Raw genomic sequence first — 19,245 nt, 5'->3', positions numbered from 1 at the left:
AGTGCACCATATATAGATTTATTTCATATAGTTGTTTTTTAATGTCATGTGAGTAGAATAAAATATTCTGTCTTTTAATCATAAATTCACTGATGTTCCCTTTAAGCCCACCTGTTCCCATTAAGCCCACTTTACTGTGTTTCAATGGGGATTTTCTCCCTTTTGACCTTTGAACCATTTTCCTCCCTAATTTTGACCTCACCTGATGAATCAGCTCCATAATTCAGATAATTAATACCCACATTTAACCCTCCTGTTATGTTGCGGGTCAAATTGACCCTTTTTAAAGTTAAAGAAAATCTAGGAAAAATACTTAAAATTATTTTTTCAGTATGAAACTTCTTCTGCTGGCCTTAATTAGTGTAATCAACATTTTAAATGAAAATGGTTCATTTCATGTATTTGCAAACCCCCCCTGTATGGGGATTGACCCAGGAACATTTTTGCTGTACCTAAAAAATGAACAGAACAGGAGGGTTAAATATCAGTGATATTGCATAGGTAAATTCATTCTGGATAGGCCTGTGTTCTATCTTAACATTAGCAATCATTTTTTAATCTTTACTTTTCAGATGAGTTTTAGTTTAAGATGACTAAAACACAAAAGAACTACAGTTCATGCCCACGCATGATAGAAGCGCAAGTTCATCCTCTGCAAAGCAGGGCTGTAGGGACCTGGACCATTCTATTTGCGCAATCATGAGGTCGTTGAAAATCTACAAAAACAAGATGAAAGCCATGAACGACTTGTTAGCGTAAGACAAAGACAACCACAACGTGGGCAAAAGATTGAAACAAACAAATAAAATAAAGCTTAGACCACCCTATAACCTATGTTATGTTACACTACTAAGATGGAGCATGGAGCAAATGATAGCCTTACTAAAACGATACAATCACCTCAAAGAGCATAGGCCTACGTTTAGTCTAGGAGAAAGTAGAAATTGCAGAAATGTTGACATCTTTCTTGTTTATTTTGTTTAAGTTATAAGCTAATGATACATGAGCTTCAATATGTTATGACTGATGTCTCCTCATAATGAACTATATGTTTTAATGTTACTCCACAATGAACTGAATGGTTTTAAAATGTGTTTTTACAATGTTTTCAAACTACTATCCTAAATGTGATTAACATTTGAAAAGTTATTGTTTAATTGTAAATCCTGAAATTGACTTATTTACTATCCTTAGAACATTAGTATTGAACCTGAAATTGTTTTTCGTTCAGTCAGTCGGTCTTCAGAAATCTTCATAAAAACACCTGCACCTTCAACCGGCTGACTGGACCAGAAATTTTGGCCAATTTCAAATGCCAACAGCACACCATAGGATAGAGATACAGACAAAATGACTACACATATTGAAAGATGAAGTATTGAAGAGTAATTTCCACTATAGTTTTGATTTTGTTCGTAAATAGTTTTTTGGCTACATTCCAAAGAAGACATGTTGTAAGTTTAGCTTTTTCTGTGTTGACAACACAGCAGAAAGGCTGGTCATGCCTATTTCAAATGCCATTTACAGGCCATAGGATAGGAGTGGAGACAAAATGAAAATAGCTATTGAGAGCTAAGAGATTACAGATTTGAATAGAAAAAGTTTGTATTGTTAAGAGTTTTTAAATATTTATTTATTTATCAACAAATCATGAAGTGGGCTTATTTGGAACACCCATGGGCTTAAAGGGTACGTTAGGTACCCATTAAGCCCATGCCAGACTTTTGACATATTTTGACAAATTAAACAATAAAAACATTAGAAATTGGTATAAATGAATTATTGACACTTCAAATGAGAGATTAGACTTTCATTTTAACTAAAATGTTCTCACTTAAATTGGGGCAGTATACATTAAAAATGTCTGAAAAGCGGATTTGGTGGGCTTAATAGGGACGTTTACCCTAAGTGGTGATATTGAAGAAAAACATTTGTCATAATGAATTGAAGCGTTTTAGAAATCAGAAGGTAAATTCATAAAAATAAAAAAATGATGCGTCGATCTAAAATATTGCATTTTCAGCGTCGACGTCATCGATTACGTCGACTAATCGAGGCAGTCCTAATTTGCCGTCATGAAATGCATATGGCTGGCCGTGAGTGACTTTTGGTAAAGCAAATATAAGTGTAAGAAAACGTATGTAAAATAGTGCAAAATATAAAAATATCTGCCTGAGGGCGAGGCGGAATTCAATCCCTGAACCTCTGGCTTCCCAGTCTGTAAATTTGGCAGCGCGCCACCATGACATAGCTATTCAATGTCATGGAAATTTCATGGTCAAACATGTCCGTGGTTTTAAAGAAGAACACAGGCCAGTAAGCACAGCTGAGCTCCGGTTGAATCCATATGGCCTGGCAATATTGTAGCCGGTTAAGTGAACCTGCAGATGATAATGCACATAATGCAGTGTGTAGGTTCGGTGAACGCTTGGTAGAGGACTTACTGAGTGTAGGAAGGTTATACGTATTCAGAATTGTCTAACTAGCCCTCTTGCTGGCTACCAATCTAGTTATTTCTCTAGCTAGCTACAGCAAGCTCTATCTCTCTCTCCAATTCTGTAGATCAGTAGCTAGCTAGCAAACAAGAGGGCTAGTTAGACCATTCTGAATACGCATAGCCTTCCTACACTCATTAAGTCCTCTGTCTGTCACACACAGGAATACATGAATACACAATATGTTTATTTACTCCTGTGTATGTGTTAATTCGTGAGAAGGACAGCTAACTAGACTATTGTGAATAGCCAACACTCAGTCATTTCTCTGTCACACACGTATTATCATTGGGGAATATGCATTTAAAGGAGGTGTTATCACCGATTTAAGATTTAAGGATGCGGATCAACAATTATGTTACGCCGTTTAAATTAATGACGGTCATACGTTTCAGTTTCACCAAAAGCGATAGTTTGATCCGTATGGTCAAGTGACTTTGAAAAGCTGCTGCTAGAAAGTGGAGCTCTAGCTCTGAAACTTTTCTGTCTTAGTTAGCGTAGGCGAGCAGTTGCTCCACAGACACCATCTCTTATACACTACTCTCGTCTCCTCTGGCCCCCGAGCTTCATCGTTTTTATTTATTTGATGAGGCTGTCCTTGGTGCTTTCCTGCTGAGTAGTGTCCTGCTCTGGCTCAAATCGAAAAGGCTGAACAGAAGACGTTTTCAATGAACAAGAGCCATGGACTAAGCCACGAACGGACTAGCTGTTGTAACTAGGAAATTTCTTGGGTGATAATAGAAGAGCTCCCATTGAATCCATATGGCTTTTCAATATTGTAGCTGGTTAACTGAACGTGTAGATAATGCAGTGTATACGTTCGGTGAACGCCGGGTAGGTGTGGTGCAAAAGCAATAATTGAGAAGTAATAGACAATTACTACTGAGGAACAAACCTGAATCCGCAATAGCTGCGACCACACACGTGCATGCATCCATGTGTGCATGCATCCACACACACACCCTCACACAAACACGTGACCTCTTTTTTGGTTCATGACCAACCTTTCAACAAAATCTTGTGCAAATCTGTGAACCCATTCGGGAGTTATGTGCCTCTATGTGATAGGCCTCGCCCATCGCCACGCCCCCTCACACACCCTCACACAAACACGTGACCTCTTCTTTGGCTCATGACTAACCTTTCACAAAATCTTGTGCAAATCTGTGAATCCATTCGGGAGTTATGCGCCTTTTTGTAATAGGCCACGCCCATCAGAACACCCCCTCACACGCCCTCACACAAACACGAGACCTCTTCTTTTGCTCATGACCAACCTTTCCACAAAATCTTGTGCAAATCTGTAAATCCATTCAGGAGGTACGCGCCTTTTTTTGATAGGCCACGCCCATCGCCACGCCCCCTCTTGGTCAATCAGCCTTGAAAATTACTCCGCTGTACCTTCGGCGATGACCAACGTCCATGCCAAATTTCAGCGTCCTGGGGTGAAAACTGTGGCCTCTACGGGGTGGGTCACGTTTTGTGGACCAACCGGCTAACCAATGCCCAACTGGCCAACCGACAGACAGAGCTATAGAGCTTGTAAGTGAAAACGTCACCAAGCCACTCCCCTCGTTTTCCCGCAAATTTGTCAATGGGAAAATGAATGGGGCAATTTTCAATAAGCGATATTTTTAGTTACAAGTCGGGAACCAGTTAGCTATTGGTATGCGGTACTCATGACATATAGGACTCATGAAATATAATATCAGCAGCACGATTGACCCATGAGAAGTACAAGGTACAACGTTGTGTACGTTTAGTATGCTTAGGAACTACACATACCGGTACTGTGCTCACGACGCACGCTTATATCGTCACGGCTCAGCTGGAACACACTTGCGCCCTTCTACATCTAGTGTCACTTTGATATCATATTTCAATTTAAAATTACTGGAAATAACAGATTTGGTACTATTAAGTTATATTGTTTATTTCACATCATAATTGTACGGTCGTGATGACAACAGGATTTCCTTCAGGGATCTATAAAGTACAACCATAGACCGTATAAAAGAGTACAACCTAATTTAACTAACTTAAGACGTAATTTCAAATGGAATATAACGTCATATATATTTTTATCACAACACAACGACAATAATATAGCTAGCCAGCATGGTTTTCGATAAATTACCGACAATATATTTACTACTTACTATGTTTTAATAAAACAATTTATTCGAAATTGTCTCTCTCTTGCCTACTGCACCTGTCTTGTCTAAGTGCACTGTGATTCTGATTTTCACAATGTGTGTAGGCTATTCCTTTGTAAGTGCTGTGAGCACACTGAAAGTCTATGTTACACCGAAACCTTGCGAAACGAAGTTTCGTTACATTGTGTACTGCGCAGCATATGGTTTGTAATGACAAATAAACCTGACTTTGACAGCTAGCTAGCTACCTGCTGATCCAGCCCTTCCTAACGTTAACGTTAGCTAACCGAAACTTTATAAACAATATTTTTCATGCTGGCGCTGACAGACCCGCTAATCTACCCTGGCTTTATATGATCTGCTCTACATGGTTGGATTTTTAATGATTTTCTTCCTTCTTAACATTATTGTCCTGACCATTGAAAAAATGCATTAAGCTAACCAGTGACACCGCATTTGTCGTGGGTATAGCTAGCTAGCCACCGGTGTTGGGTGCAGTTAGCCCTATCTGCTGGTCCAGAGTCAGTTATTTTCTTCTCCTACTAATGGTTAAAGTTAGGACCTGGGAAGGGAAATCTGATCCCAGACCAGCAGTTAGGGGCAGCCAAGGCACCGCACTTGGCGGGTAGCCTTACAAGCACACGTGGTTGTGATGTATATCGTGCGACTTTGATTTTAGTGTAGTTCAGGACCACCAACACATCGTAAATCGACATAAATCCGTTATTTTTCCTTCCAGAGATTGAAATAAATAGAACCAAGCACATGCTACGGCAGAGAATGACGGTCCCAAAAAAACGTGAGAAATATTTTATTTTTAATCGCTATAGATATTTTACAATCAATGATTTTTAAAAAGTCAATAGGATTTTAACATTGGGCTGTGACGTCACAAACCAGACGCCCCCTGGAGGCAATTTGACTTACAAGCTCAATAGAGATGCCGGTCGCAGCTAAAAAAGCAGGTTAAATAAACTTGGGACTGGGAGCCCATGATCCATAGACTGTGAGACTGACCACTCAGCCACGAACGGACTAGCTGTTGAGACTGGAAATGTTTTAGAGTAAAAAGATATGCTTATTTTGCGTGTGTATGTGAGATTTTGATTGGCTTGTGTACGTGAAGGATTGGCTGGCGTCTCCAATGGGGACACATTTTGTTTGTGGGATAGGGAAGAAGAAGAAGAGGAGGAGGAGGAGGAGAAGGAGAAGGAGAAGAAGAAGAATCCCCTTAGTTTGGGGCTTAATTTTGTGGACATGTGAAGTTGTTTATGAATTCTGGGGGGTCAGAATGTATAGAAATTAATGTTTTTAAGGGCTGAGTGTCTGTGGCTGTTGTGATTATTTCTGTGGGGAACCCTGAAAAGTGCCAAACTCTCAGGGCTGTATAGGTATGGGGCATGCCCCACCAAGACATAACTCGGCTGGATGGCATACCTGCCATCCCAATTATTTACACTAGGTACTTGGTGGGGAAGGGAGGTCAGAAAGTAAAAAGGGTAGGGAAGTGCAGACTTCCAGGATGGAAGCTGTCAGGGCATCGTATAATAGTGTGAACACTGGAAGTATGTTTCTCCTATAGGCTTTTAATGTTTTTAAAAAGTTCTCCTTATTAAAGATTGTATTGATCAAGAATATAGTTAAATGTATGTTATTATGTGAAGATCGATAAAGAACAGCAGCTAAAGCCGCGTTTCCACCAAAAGTACCCGGAACTTTTAGTCCCAGGAACTACTTTTCAAGGAACTAAAAGGTTCCTTCAGCCCATGGTTGTCTGCGTTTCCACCGCGGTCTAAAGTCCCACGAAGATTAGGAAAATTAGCCCACTGACGTATGAAAAAGCGACGTTGTCGTCGGTCCATCTGTCCTATGATTTCTTCTGTAACCCCATACTACCACCTAAGTAGCCTACATTATTTTCTAATAACCGGGACAGCCCGGAGGGGTTTATTCCACTAATATACAACGGGTTACCAACAATGACTATATATGGTTACTTTTGTATTTATTGATTTTTATCGATTTAATCACCTGGAATTGAAATATTCTGCAGCCGTTTGGGCATATTTTACCGTTGTCAAGCAAAACTGTCTTTGGTAGTTGAACTTGGACCGTTGTTATGCAACAAATAGGATATAACAGGCTAATAGTCAGATTGTAACTGTTTTATATATCCTCTCAAACACATTCATTATGTTTTTATGCGAACATTCACTTTCATGTCTTGACATCCGAGGCGACAGAATGCATTCACATTTCCAATATAACTGGCAACAACAGCAGAAAACATGCACACGTTGTAAACAATTGTTGATTACTGTTTGATTACTTTCTCATCGTCAATTCCATATAGGCTAATCGCAAAATGACAAGAATAGAACGAAAACTCAGACTTGCGTGAAAATTTAAATTAGCAGTGGTACAGCCACCGTTTGCTTTCCTTCAAAGTTACTGCTAGCCGAGCAGCGAAGTGTGCCCTCCAGATGCGAACCATGCACCATAAATTAGTCCATAGTCTTCCTGGTCTTTTTGTGGAATTGAAGAATGGCAGAGTAAAATTACGGCAGTCTGAAAAAGCTAAAGGGACGATTACTAGAATTACCTTTTATTTTACCCTGACAAAAAGTGCGGAAGGTGATTTCCAGTTTTCTTTTACTGTATCACCAATGTGAATTACGCAGAACTACCGCATACCTCACATAACTGTATCAAACGTTTTGAGTCAATTACAACGGGCTAACAAAGAAAATCCGGAAGAAAATATTCAGCAACCAAATTAATCCGTTTGAATGTTTTGGTACGTAATATGCTGTCCCAGCACGAATGCTTAGCATTTTATAAAACGAATACTAAAGCAAGAACAGAACAGAAGAGCACACGTTATAATTCCAAGACGTTGGCAGGCTATAACCAAAACTAGGCTACTGCGCCGCATAACATACAAGTTTGATTTGAAGTTATTATGAAAATAAATCGGTTTGCGGCTGCAGATTTTTAAACATGGCGGTTAGAAATAAAACACTGCAAGTAGTCGACCAATCAGAAATTTTCAGCGCTTGCGCCCCACCCCAAAGGTTCCGGTACTTTTGGAAAGTACTACCCCCCGAGCAGGAACTTTTTTGGGGGTAAAATAAAGCCCCCGGAACTAAATCTAGACCCTAGTTCCTGCGGTCGAAACGCACTGAGTTCCTCAAAAGGTTCCTAGTTCCGGGGTAAAGTTCCTGCGGTGGAAACGCGGTTTAAGGAAAGACTGTGGCCTCTTTGTACACTGATGCATACGATCTAGATAATCTTTGAATCCCAGTTACAGGAGGAAAATTGTAAACATTTACTTATTGGAATTTTATAAGTAACTTATGTTGGGAAACAGTCTTGTGCAGAAGACCTTTGAGTTGCAAGAGAAGAGAAAGGACACACCGACCTAGAAAGAACTGTTTTGCTATATCTAGTTATTGTATAGATTATATTCTAGATTATATTATAATTAAAATGAATAAATGCAAACCAAATTAATAACAGCAACAGTAATAATATATTCTGTTAGAACATGCTGGTGTGTTTGTATACGAGTTAAATATTTCATTTGGATTACAGCATTTATTGAATGCATTTAAAGTGCATGTACATTGGAACCGGAAGAGTAAACAACTGTTAATCATGAGAACAAATACTTGTTATTCAAGTCATGCATATACATACCTCTGTAAGTGTGTGTGGTGAAATATCTGTCATTTATGCAAATTGAAAATTATATAATAGTTATTGTGAAACTAGCTGGTGAAACATAAGTGTGACCTAGGCTGGAATTGGTTGTTTTAGAGGGAAGATACATCATGGTAGAGGGAGATCTGATTGTATAAAAAAGGATGTAAAATGTAGCCTAATTCGGGGTGCTCTCTGTGTGTCTTTATGGTACTGGAGACCTCCCATAGGCCTATGTGAAATAAAAAGATAAGAAGAAGAAAATAAAAGAGTATTAGAAGAAATAATAGTTTCTAGTCTTTCTTCTTACATCGCCAACTCACCCATCGAACCTAAGAGGAGGTTTTCCTCCACAACACTAATGAAATCTTGTTAAAGCAAAGTTGTAGTAAGGGTGGCTTGGGACAGCGGGGGGTGAGGGAACGGGAGAAGATGTGTAGAAGTAATAATCTGAAATGTCTTTGCTTAAATGCTAGAAGTATTAAAAATACATTTTTGGAACTTGAGGCTATTATAAATAGTGGGGTTATGACATAGTTGAGATTACAGAGACATGGCTTGGAGATGAGGATAGGGATGAATATAATATAGAACAGTACAAACCCATTAGGAAGGACAGATCTGGTAAGAGAGGTGGGGATGTAAAAGAAAATTTTAATGTGCAGAATATTCCAGAAATTGACCAGCTCGTGCCTAGTGAGGATATTTGGATAAAGCTGACATTAGAACATGAAAAGGGCCTAATGGTAGGAGTGTGTTACCAGCCGCCAGCATCAGACAGTAGTGTGAACTCAACGCTCTTTGGAAAAATAAAACAAGCATGTCAGGATTGTGAGACTATTATTATGGGTGACTTCAATTACCCTGCTATTAATTAGGAAATGATAACAGGACAAGGAAAAAGTGGGGAAGAATTTTTACTTATAAATGACAGTATATCAATCAGCCCACAAGAGGGAAATCAATTCTGGGTCTGGTGCTATGTCATGATCTGGACAGAATTTGTAGCATAGAGGTAATTGAGCCACTTGGGACTAGCGATCATGCTGCAGTTAGATTTGATGTATTATGGCAAATTAACAAGACCTCCTCTATGGCCAGAATTTTAAATTTTAGATGAGTCAAATTCAACAAAATACGAGAAAATTGAGGTAATACTGACTGGGTGAAACTTCTTAACTGCAAGACTGTGAATGAAAATTGGGGTAGGTTCAAAAGGGTTATTCTTAAGGCACAAAGTAAATTTATTCCAAAGATGTAAAAAGTAATCCTAAACATTTCTTTCAATACTGTAGTAGGAAACGGAAAGCCAACAAGCACGAAACCATCCAGACCCACGTCACACCTGTACAAAGAGTCATGAGTAAAACTTGGCTAACTATATAGCTAGCTAGCTATGGCATGTCCTCACCTCTATAACGTTATTTGTTGTCCTCCGTGTGTCGATACATCTGCATCGGTGGTACGCGCTAACTAGGTTAACTAAAGTAGGCGATACGCTAACATGTTAGGGTTAGCTAATGTAACGTTAGGCGATAAAGCTGTGCTTAAAAATCTTGTGCCGTTCGAAGTGGTGATTTTGGGAGATGCACCTGCGCATGCGTCCTACTAAACGAAGCACCACCTGCTCATGCATCCCACCAAACGTCCCTCTCAGGTAATCTGTGAGTGAGTGAGTGAGTGACCACAATTTGCCATGCATAGCCCACGTCGGCAGTTCCTGCGCGCCGTGGGAAAAAGGGTATCAGGTGCATCCAAAATGAAGGAGCATTGCATTCTAAGAGATACTGCTGATGCCTTAAATAGTTATTTTGTTTACAGTTTTACTAGAAAAGAGGTTACTAATAGACTGGAAGGCATATTCAGTACTCAGAAAGTCTTATCAGATATTGAAATAGAGGATAAAGAAGTACTTCATGAATTACTTAATCTAAAGACAAACAAGGCAGCAGGTCCTGATGGCATATAACATAACATAACATAATATACACAAGAGTACTAAAAGAGTTAGCTGAGATCATTTTTAAACCACTGGCAGGTATTTTTAGACAGTCCTTAGAAACTGGAGAAATACCTGAGGACTGAAAGTGAGGTAATATAATACCAATATATAAGAAAGGGTACCGTACTGATCCTGGAAACTATAGGCCAGTAAGTTTAATTGCATCACATATAAAATACTGGAATCTATCATTAGAGACAAGTTGGAAGTATTCATTGAAAATAGCAACATTCTAAGGGATAGCCAGCCTGGTTTTCGTAAGGGAAGGTCATGTCTGACAAACTGTCTGGTATTCTTTGAAGAAGTTACAAAGTGTTTTGATTATACTGATATTATGATATTATCTACTTAGATTTCCAAAAAGCATTTGATAATGTACCACGTGAGAGACTTGTCAGTAAAATTAAGACAGTAGGAATTAGAGTATGTATTTCAGAGTGGATTTGGAACTGGCTGCAGGGTAGAACACAAAGAGTAGTAGTAGGAGGGATATTATCTGAGCAGGGAGCTGTTAGAAGTGGAGTCCCACAAGGATCGGTGCTGGGACCATTGCTCTTCCTCATTTACATAGAAAGTACATTAGTCAAATTTGCAGATAATAAAAAACTGGGAGGCCCAGCTAATAGTTTGGAGGCCACTAAAGTAATCCAAGACGATTTAAATAAAATCCAGAAGTGGGTGGAAACCTGGCAAATGAAATTTAATATAGCCAAATGTAAAGTTCTGCATGTGGGAAATAAAACTAGGCAGGATTACTTTATGGGAGGAAAAAAATTGGAATGTGCTCAGTTGAAAAAAACTTTGGAGTAATGGTTGATCAAAGCTTTTCTGGTTTTAGGCACTGTGCTGTAACAGTAAAAAAAGCCAACAGGATGCTGGGATATACACTCCTGGGCAAAGAAAATGGGCCAAGCCCAAAATGGCAAAATATTAAGCTTTTAATGGTCTTAACAACAAATCATTGGTCAGAAAATTAGCAAGAATTAAACAAATGCACTCCTGAGACCTCCTGTGCCACCATTTGCTTGTTTACTTTTGCTGCAGTGAACTGTTTGGGGAAAGGCTAGAAACAGGGAAATTCACTTATACAGTCGACAAATCAACATAATATCAAATAAAAGAGTCATGTTTTGTATTTGGTTGCATATCATTTGCATGCCATGATTTCCTGATGTCTGTGACCTATCAACATCACCAGAGTCTGGATATCCTATTTTCAGGTTGTCCTACAAGTGATACAAAAACTCTTTGCATTTGAATGGATCTCTATGGGAATTGGGGGGTGGGACTAGATTCAGCTGTAAATTATGCTGATACAGTATGGAACACATTTGTTGGCTGAATGGCTTTAAGTCATCAAGGGTCCAAGATATCAAACGAGCCTCAAACCACTGTGCTGCTGCCAGATATGCAGTAGATAGTACAAGCATTGTTTCTCCTGACAGGGTTCATACACTTTTTCACCAATGATTTTCAATGACTTTTCCATGACTTCTCCACAACATTTAACTGAATTTCCATGACCAAAACACTTGACTTTATCTCAGCGGGACGATTTAAAATTATTTATTGTAACACTAAGTAAAATTAGGTCTGCATCTGAAACATATGGTGCCTCTCTAAAACAAATAAACACCAGACAGACACACTTAGATACATTCTCTCATATTTTAATTCGAATAGTTTAACATTTTTGTCAATGTCTCAAACAGGGCTCGAAATTGAATCTGTGCAACCTCGAAATATAATTGGGAGCATTTGTGCGAGTGCAAATAATTGTTCTGGTGCGGCCTTTTTTTTTTCCTTTTTCCAGTCGAACGTCTCTTTCTATGTACATTCGCTAGTTAGTACAGTCAGTATGTGCCTTGTGAGCTGACGGTGACCCTTCTAACCAATCGTGAGCTTGACATTCTCACCTTTAATGCTGATTTTAAATAGGTTAATATTAGCCTTCAATCACTCCCTTTCGCTGCACTCCACTGTCACGCGACACAGAGAGCTAACGCGTTAACTAATGTTACCTGAAGACAAAAGTTTATGTTCAATTTATTAGCGTTATCGAAAGCTGAAAACTTGAAGCGAACATTTTTTTTGAAACGTTAACGTAGTGTTTTGTGTAGTGACCCGGTTGAAACAGCTAATTTCTCCGATGAAGTTTACTGGCGGTTGATTTAATTAGCGGTATTAATGTGACGAGAAGCGCCTTGTCGTTTGAATGCATAACACGCAATTCCTTGAAGAGTCGTCACATTTTAGGCGTGACAGTTTAGCTGTTACTTGTAAACCGTACTGTTATATTGTCGTTTTTTATCAACAAAAAAAAAAACTATTGCATATATTGTTGGTGCTCCTTACATTTTGGTGGGTGCTCCTAACTTTTTGAAGTTGGGAGCACCAGTGCTACCAAGTTAAAAAGTTAATTTCGAGCCCTGATATATTATTGAAGCTGCACTTCCCTGGCATATCGTCGGCACAGTAGGGCCTACGTTCACTAACTGCTACATTAGCAGAAGCGTGCCTGTTGGGCGTGCCTGTAAACAGACTGAGCCAGACCGAATTAACTTCTCACACCACCAAAATACCGCGAAGGTTACGTGCCAATTTACGTTTTATTACTATACATTCTATTTTTATGATTGGATTAATGAGTAATTTTATTTTATGCAACTTTAACTATATTTCCATTACTTTTCAAAAAATATTATTTTCCATAACTTTTCCAGGGCCTGGAAATTGCATTTTAAATTTCAATGACTTTTCCAGGTTTTTCATGACCGTACGAACCCTGTCCCGATTAATTTTCCAGTTGAATTCAATGGAAAAAATATTTGCCCAGGAGTGTAATACCAAAAGTATTGAGTATAAATCCAAGGAAGTTATACTTATCTTATACAATACATTTATTGGACCACACTTAGAATAGTGTGTGCATTTTTGGGACTGTAGTACAAGAAAGATATAGAGTCTCTGGAAAAAGTTCAAAGTAGAGCAACCAAAGTGATACCTGGTATAAAAGATAAAAGCTATGAGCAAAGACTTTACATTACATTACATTACAGGCATTTGGCAGACGCTCTTATCCAGAGCGACGTACAACAAAGTGTATAACCATAACCAGGAACAAGAATGACGAAACCCCTAGAGAGAAGTACCGGTCCAAGTACAGGGAACAACCGCATAGTTCAACCTGGACCCTGGTGGTTAAACTGATTAACACTAACAACGAGAACGGCAACAACGACTTAAGATGCTTAATCTCTTCAAGCTTTAGTGAAAGGGTGTTGATTGTCTGCTTGAATCCCATGTATCACTGCAGCTTTATGTATTATTAATATTATTATTATTATTGCTACTACTACTCAGTTGAGTACAGAATTGATTTTATTATTTTTTAATAATTGAATGTGACACTTGGCTACATAGTATTTTCAAATTAGAGTCCTTTAAATCGGCTACAACTGAACAAAAAAAGATTTTGTCTCCTAATTCTCTTCAGTCATCCCATTTCCTCTAATTGTATCACAGCCTTCATGAACACTTTAGCAAAACTTTTCAAAGACAGATATCGCAATCAGTTAAAGCGGACCGGCAGTTTCGAATTGAGAGCAAACTTCAGCTTCGTACATTTTTATCTGCTCACTCTACGGAATATATTTTCGACACTATGCCTGGCCAGAGACTGCAGTAAAGTTAGTTCATGTTAGGATATTCAGATGCTGGCTTCAATAGCTAAGAAATAAAATGTAAACAAACAAACCACAAATTCTAAATGTGGACACAAAATACTATATAAGCCAAAACCATAGTATATACCAAAGTCTTTCCTATATTCATATCTAAAGTAGGTGGCCCTCTATTAAGTAGTGATGGCTTTATTTCTATCCTACTGATGGTTGCGAAGCTACTGAATTTTTTTCCAAATAAAAATTGACCAAAATTAGACAGAAGTTATATTTACAAATCTGAAACTTGTAGTATGGCCAGTCGATGGCTTTCTAGTAAGTAGTGCTGGTTTTAGTGCTGTCCTACTGATGGGTGCAAAGCTATTGAATGGCAAATAAAAACTAACTAAAATTAAACAATAAAAAAACACTAAAGACAAAATAAAAATTCACCTAAATTAATCCAGTCCTCTTTTAAGCGTGGCGACACAGTTCACTGTTGTGGTGGTGCTGTAGGATAATGGGTAAGGAACTGCCCTTGCATCCTGAAGGTCACATGTTTGATTCCCAGTTAGCATCCCAAAGTTTTACACTTGAGCAAGGTACTTAACCTGCATTGCTTCAGTATATATCCAGCTGTATAAATGGATACAATGCTGAGTAAAAAATTATGTTAAAAAATGTGTTGTCCAAGTTGACAGTTGCAAAGCTTTTGAATTTTTTTCCAAATAAAAATTTGCCAAAATGAAACAGAAGTTTACAAAATGTCTAAATCTGAAAGTTGCAGTACAGCTAATAGGGAGTCCTCTATGTGGGCTTTTGTGCTCTCCTACTGGCAGTTGTCAAGTCACTAAATTTTTTTGTAATAAAGGTGTACCAAAATTAAATGAAGAAAAAATGTCATATGTAAAAGCTGTAGTTTTGTCAATGGAGCATCTAATACATGGTGCTGATTATAGTGTTGTCCAGCACACAGTTGAGAGCCTATTGAATCTATTCCTAAAAAAAAAAAAAACATGGAAAAATTTCCAAACCTAAAACATGTAATGTTGTCAATGGGATGCAATGTGACATCTGGTGCTGATTTAAGTGTTTTCCTTTGCACACCTTAATTTCTTGTCCCTGTACTTTTTAGACGGCCCCTAAATACTGACGGGTTTAGATATAGATCAGTGTAATTTCTCATTTGTAAAAACGCAAGTAATTATGTCAAAAAGAGGTTGTAGTCGACTGCCTACGTTGTCAGGGTTCCGAATTTAGTGTGGTATCTTATCTGGACGTTTCGTCCGTGAGCTGTTGAAGCAGGAAGTCCGAATATCCCAACATGAAACGAACTGTACCGGAGTGACCTCGCTAGCTTTAAGGTTTGTATTGCGTGCAACTTGCTAAAGGATTTTTAAAAATAACGTCAGCAAGCATGAATTTAAAGTTTGGACGTATAAAACGTGTTAAAACTCACCCAGAGGGCAACCGTGTTTTTTTTTCCTTCCTTTTTCCCCCTTTTTCTTGAGAAAAACTATCTCACGATATCCCGCTTGCTTATTGTGTCATCCTCGCTAAGCTCCGTGAAACCATAGAACGTGCATAGGAACTGGAGCGGTTGGAGGGGCCTGGCGGTGAAGCCATAGAGCGTATAGGAACTAGAGAGGCAGGAGGATAGGAGTGGCCAATCAGTAATGGGAAACAGCCTCTGCTGCGCATACTTGTGCAAAAGCGCTTGCTGGCCATTGAATTCAATGTAAAAATCCAAGGTAATTTAACAAAAGAAAACCTCATCGGTGCGGTAGTTTCCGAAACAACAGTTGTTTTTGTATTTATTAAAATGAATATTGCATATTGTATTACATAATGCATATTTTTCAATATTCCTTTTGAAATGGAACGTAACGGTCATTAATCGAGTAAAAATACTATCGATGACGTTTTGTTTAACCTTCAAAAGTCTGATATTCCACATTCTCTTTAATGGAAGCTCCAATGTTTTGCCCTCAACACGCGCAGTACAGACTTACTTCCGGGACTTCACAAGTTTAGGTAAACTGAAGGAGAAGGGTCTGGCTGCAGCAGACTGGGGAATCTCCACCAGGAGGAGCTCCACAGAGGGGACCAGAAACACGTGACCTCCATGTGGCAAACCCAATGAAAAAGTGGAAGGACCAAGCGCCAACAACTCACCTCTATTAGTGAAGCCTTTTACCCCAGTGGCAAAGGAGTGAACTTCAACGCCTGGTTGCAAAAAGAACTTGAAACCCCGCCTACCCAATGTTAAGTCAATGGGGAAAGCCTGAAAAGAGACCAATTTTCTCTGAGGAAATATAAAGTCAATACATTTTTTACACAAGAAATTATGGTTTAACTAGTTAATCCCATAACTAATGTCTCCCCTGAGTCTGATTTTTTAAAAATAATTCCACCAAAACTCCCAAATCTGGGTTAATTTCAGTGCAAGGCTTGTCCTACTACCGTATGACCATATAAGGAAATACCCTATCCTCGCAGCCAGGCAGAGTGCTTCAGCGGCAGGTGTGATGCTGTGTCGTTTTATTCTGATTAGCTAGCTACATACGATCTCACCATTTTAAGTCCAAGGTCCAAAAAGGTTGTGTGCTGCGTTCAACTGTACTAACCGCTATTCTAAGGATTCTTCTCTCCAGTCCTTTCAGTTAATACATTTTCAGATAAGCAAGGTTCTATGTCAAAATGCGATTTTTGACCATTTCGGGGTTTCAGTTGATTCTCATGAAGTCTCGTCTTTTATAATTTGTATATGTTGAAATCTGATTTTTAAGCCATTTGAAGCTTCTTTCAGAAGACAATCTAAAGCTAGGGGGATTTTAAATCTTACTATCAATCTATCTGTCTATCTATCAAGTTATCTCGTGATATATCTGTCTAACTATCTAGTGACATAAATTATCTATTTGTCTATATAACTAGCTAGCTAGTAAGGTTGGACTCAAGCGCAGAGTAAAAAGAATATTCAAAGGTAATTAAAACAAAGACTTTACTTATAACAAAAACAAACAGGAACAAACAAAAAGCCACGAGGAGCAATCACAAAAGAAAACTCAAAAATACTTAACAGAAACAAAAGCATAGAAAATCAAAAAGTCAAAACACTGGGAACACAGTGAGGGCAGAAAACAGTGAACAGAAACAGTCAGGCAGAATACAGGCAGGGCAGAACACAAACAGACGGAACACAGGCAGGCGGAAACACAAGCAGACAAGCTGGCAGATACATACAGTCAGAAACATCAGCACCCGAGTCAAATTTTCAGCTTACCGATTTTTTCGTGGTCAAAATGTCGCCACTTTGGAGCGCAATTTCACTTTCCCAGTAACTTAGCATGAACTGGCTGGTATGTCCAGATTCCTCTAGGTCTCTAATTTCATATGATACCCGGGGGGGGGAATCGGGGGGGGGGGGGGGGGGGGGGTTGTTGTATTGTGTGAAGCACTTTGTGTTACATTTAACTTGTATGAAAAGTGCTATACAAATAAAGTCTGATTGATTGAATGATTGATTGATACCCATATATTCGCTCTAGCGTTAAAACTGAGTTCGTTAGACCCTCCAGAAGACGGTGTTACGCTCGTCTTCAGAGGGTTCAAATCAAATATGGTTTTGGAAATGTTAAGTGATACTGATAAATGACCTCGTTGGCCACTGAAAAATGCTTCTTTCATATTTTTTATTGGGGGGGGGGGGTGGGGATGCATGTGTTCTAGATATTGAGGGGGACATATCCCCTGCGTCCCCACCGAAATCTATACAACTATATCAATACATTGGGATGGCAGGTATGCCATCCCGCCATGTTACGCCTTGGCGGGGGCATGCCCCACACCTATACAGCACCGAGAGTTTGGCACTTTTCAGGGTTCCCCACAGAAATAACCACAACAGCCACAGACACTCAGCCCTTAAAAACATTACATTCTGTACATTCTGACCCCATTTCAACAGATTTCATAAACAACTTCACATGTCCACACAATAAAGCCCCAAACTAAGGGGATTTTGCGTTTTCTCCTTCTTCCTCTCCTTCTCTTTCTTCTTCTTCTTCTTCTTTTTCCTGCTGCGTATCCCACTAACTGTCTCCCCATTGGACATTTTACCAACACCAGCCAAATATTCACCTACACGACCCAATCAAAAACTCGCATACACACGCAAAATACCCGTACCTTTTTACTCTGAAACATTTCCAGTTTAAACAGCTAGTCTGCCTGTGGCCAAGTGGGCAAGGTTACAGTCTTGGGAACATATGGTCCTAGGTTAAAGCCCAGCTAGGAACACGTTTCTTTAACCTGCTTTTACCCTCACTAATAATTGTCTACTACTTCTCAATTATTGCTTTTGCACCTACCCGCCGTTCACCGAACGTATACACTGCATTATGATGTATCGTCTGCACGTTCAGTTATTAACCAGCTACAATATTGCAAAGCCATATGGATTCAATGGGAGCTCTTCTGTGCTTACTGGCCTGTGTTCTTCTTTGAAACCACGGACAGGTTTGCTAATGATATTTCACGCATTGCATAGCTATGTCATGGTGCTGCACTAACAAAGTGACAGACTGGTAAACCTCCGGTTGAAGGATTGAATCCCGCCTCGCCCTCAGGCAGATAATTTCCTCTTTTACACTAACGTTTTCTTACGCTTATATTTGCTTTACCAAATCTCACTCACGGCCACCCATATGCATTTCGTGACGGCAAATGTATTCCTTTTATTAAAAAGTTACACCAGTTCACCACTGTGCCATTTCTACTAACTATATTTCTGCACTTGGCTACCGTACAAAACCTTCTTATCAACAAACGCCACGTTTCTACATTCATGTTACCTTGCCCTGTTCTCTATCTAGCCACATACAAACAATTACTATGTATGTACGTTCTGCAACTCCCCATTAAAACATTACATTTAAAATCATGACTCACTCATAATTATAACTACTAGTACTGAACATGACAAAAGCACATCAATGCAATAGATTTCACATTACTTAACCCTCCACTTTAACAACTAATGCTATATACAGACTGTTATATATACCGTTCGATAAGGAAACTAAGCTCGCTCATGGTCACTTCATTTACATCGCACTATAGTCTATGATCATGTCAGCCTTCACCTACATGCCCATTCTGCTAAAAACATTGTTTCAACTACGCAATTTCATAATTTCTCCTAATTCCTCTCACACTGTTGTTAT

At 39.0% G+C, this 19,245-nt stretch overlaps 1 protein-coding gene across 1 annotated transcript in view; it reads right to left on the bottom strand.

Annotated features, from left to right (window-relative positions):
* pomt1 (protein-O-mannosyltransferase 1) overlaps positions 1 to 15,663 on the bottom strand; it is a 235,961-nt gene extending 220,298 nt beyond the window's left edge. Inside the window, exon 1 of the mRNA XM_064297590.1 lies at positions 15,477 to 15,663. The gene's annotated coding sequence lies outside the window, so the exon portion shown is untranslated. The remainder of the gene's footprint in view (positions 1 to 15,476) is intronic.
* Positions 15,664 to 19,245: the final 3,582 nt, after the last annotated feature.

This window comes from Anguilla rostrata, chromosome 10, assembly GCF_018555375.3.
Source record: "Anguilla rostrata isolate EN2019 chromosome 10, ASM1855537v3, whole genome shotgun sequence".
Lineage (NCBI taxonomy): Eukaryota > Metazoa > Chordata > Actinopteri > Anguilliformes > Anguillidae > Anguilla > Anguilla rostrata.
Note: the sequence above shows the minus strand (reverse complement) of the source record. Positions and strands in the feature narration are given on the sequence as shown.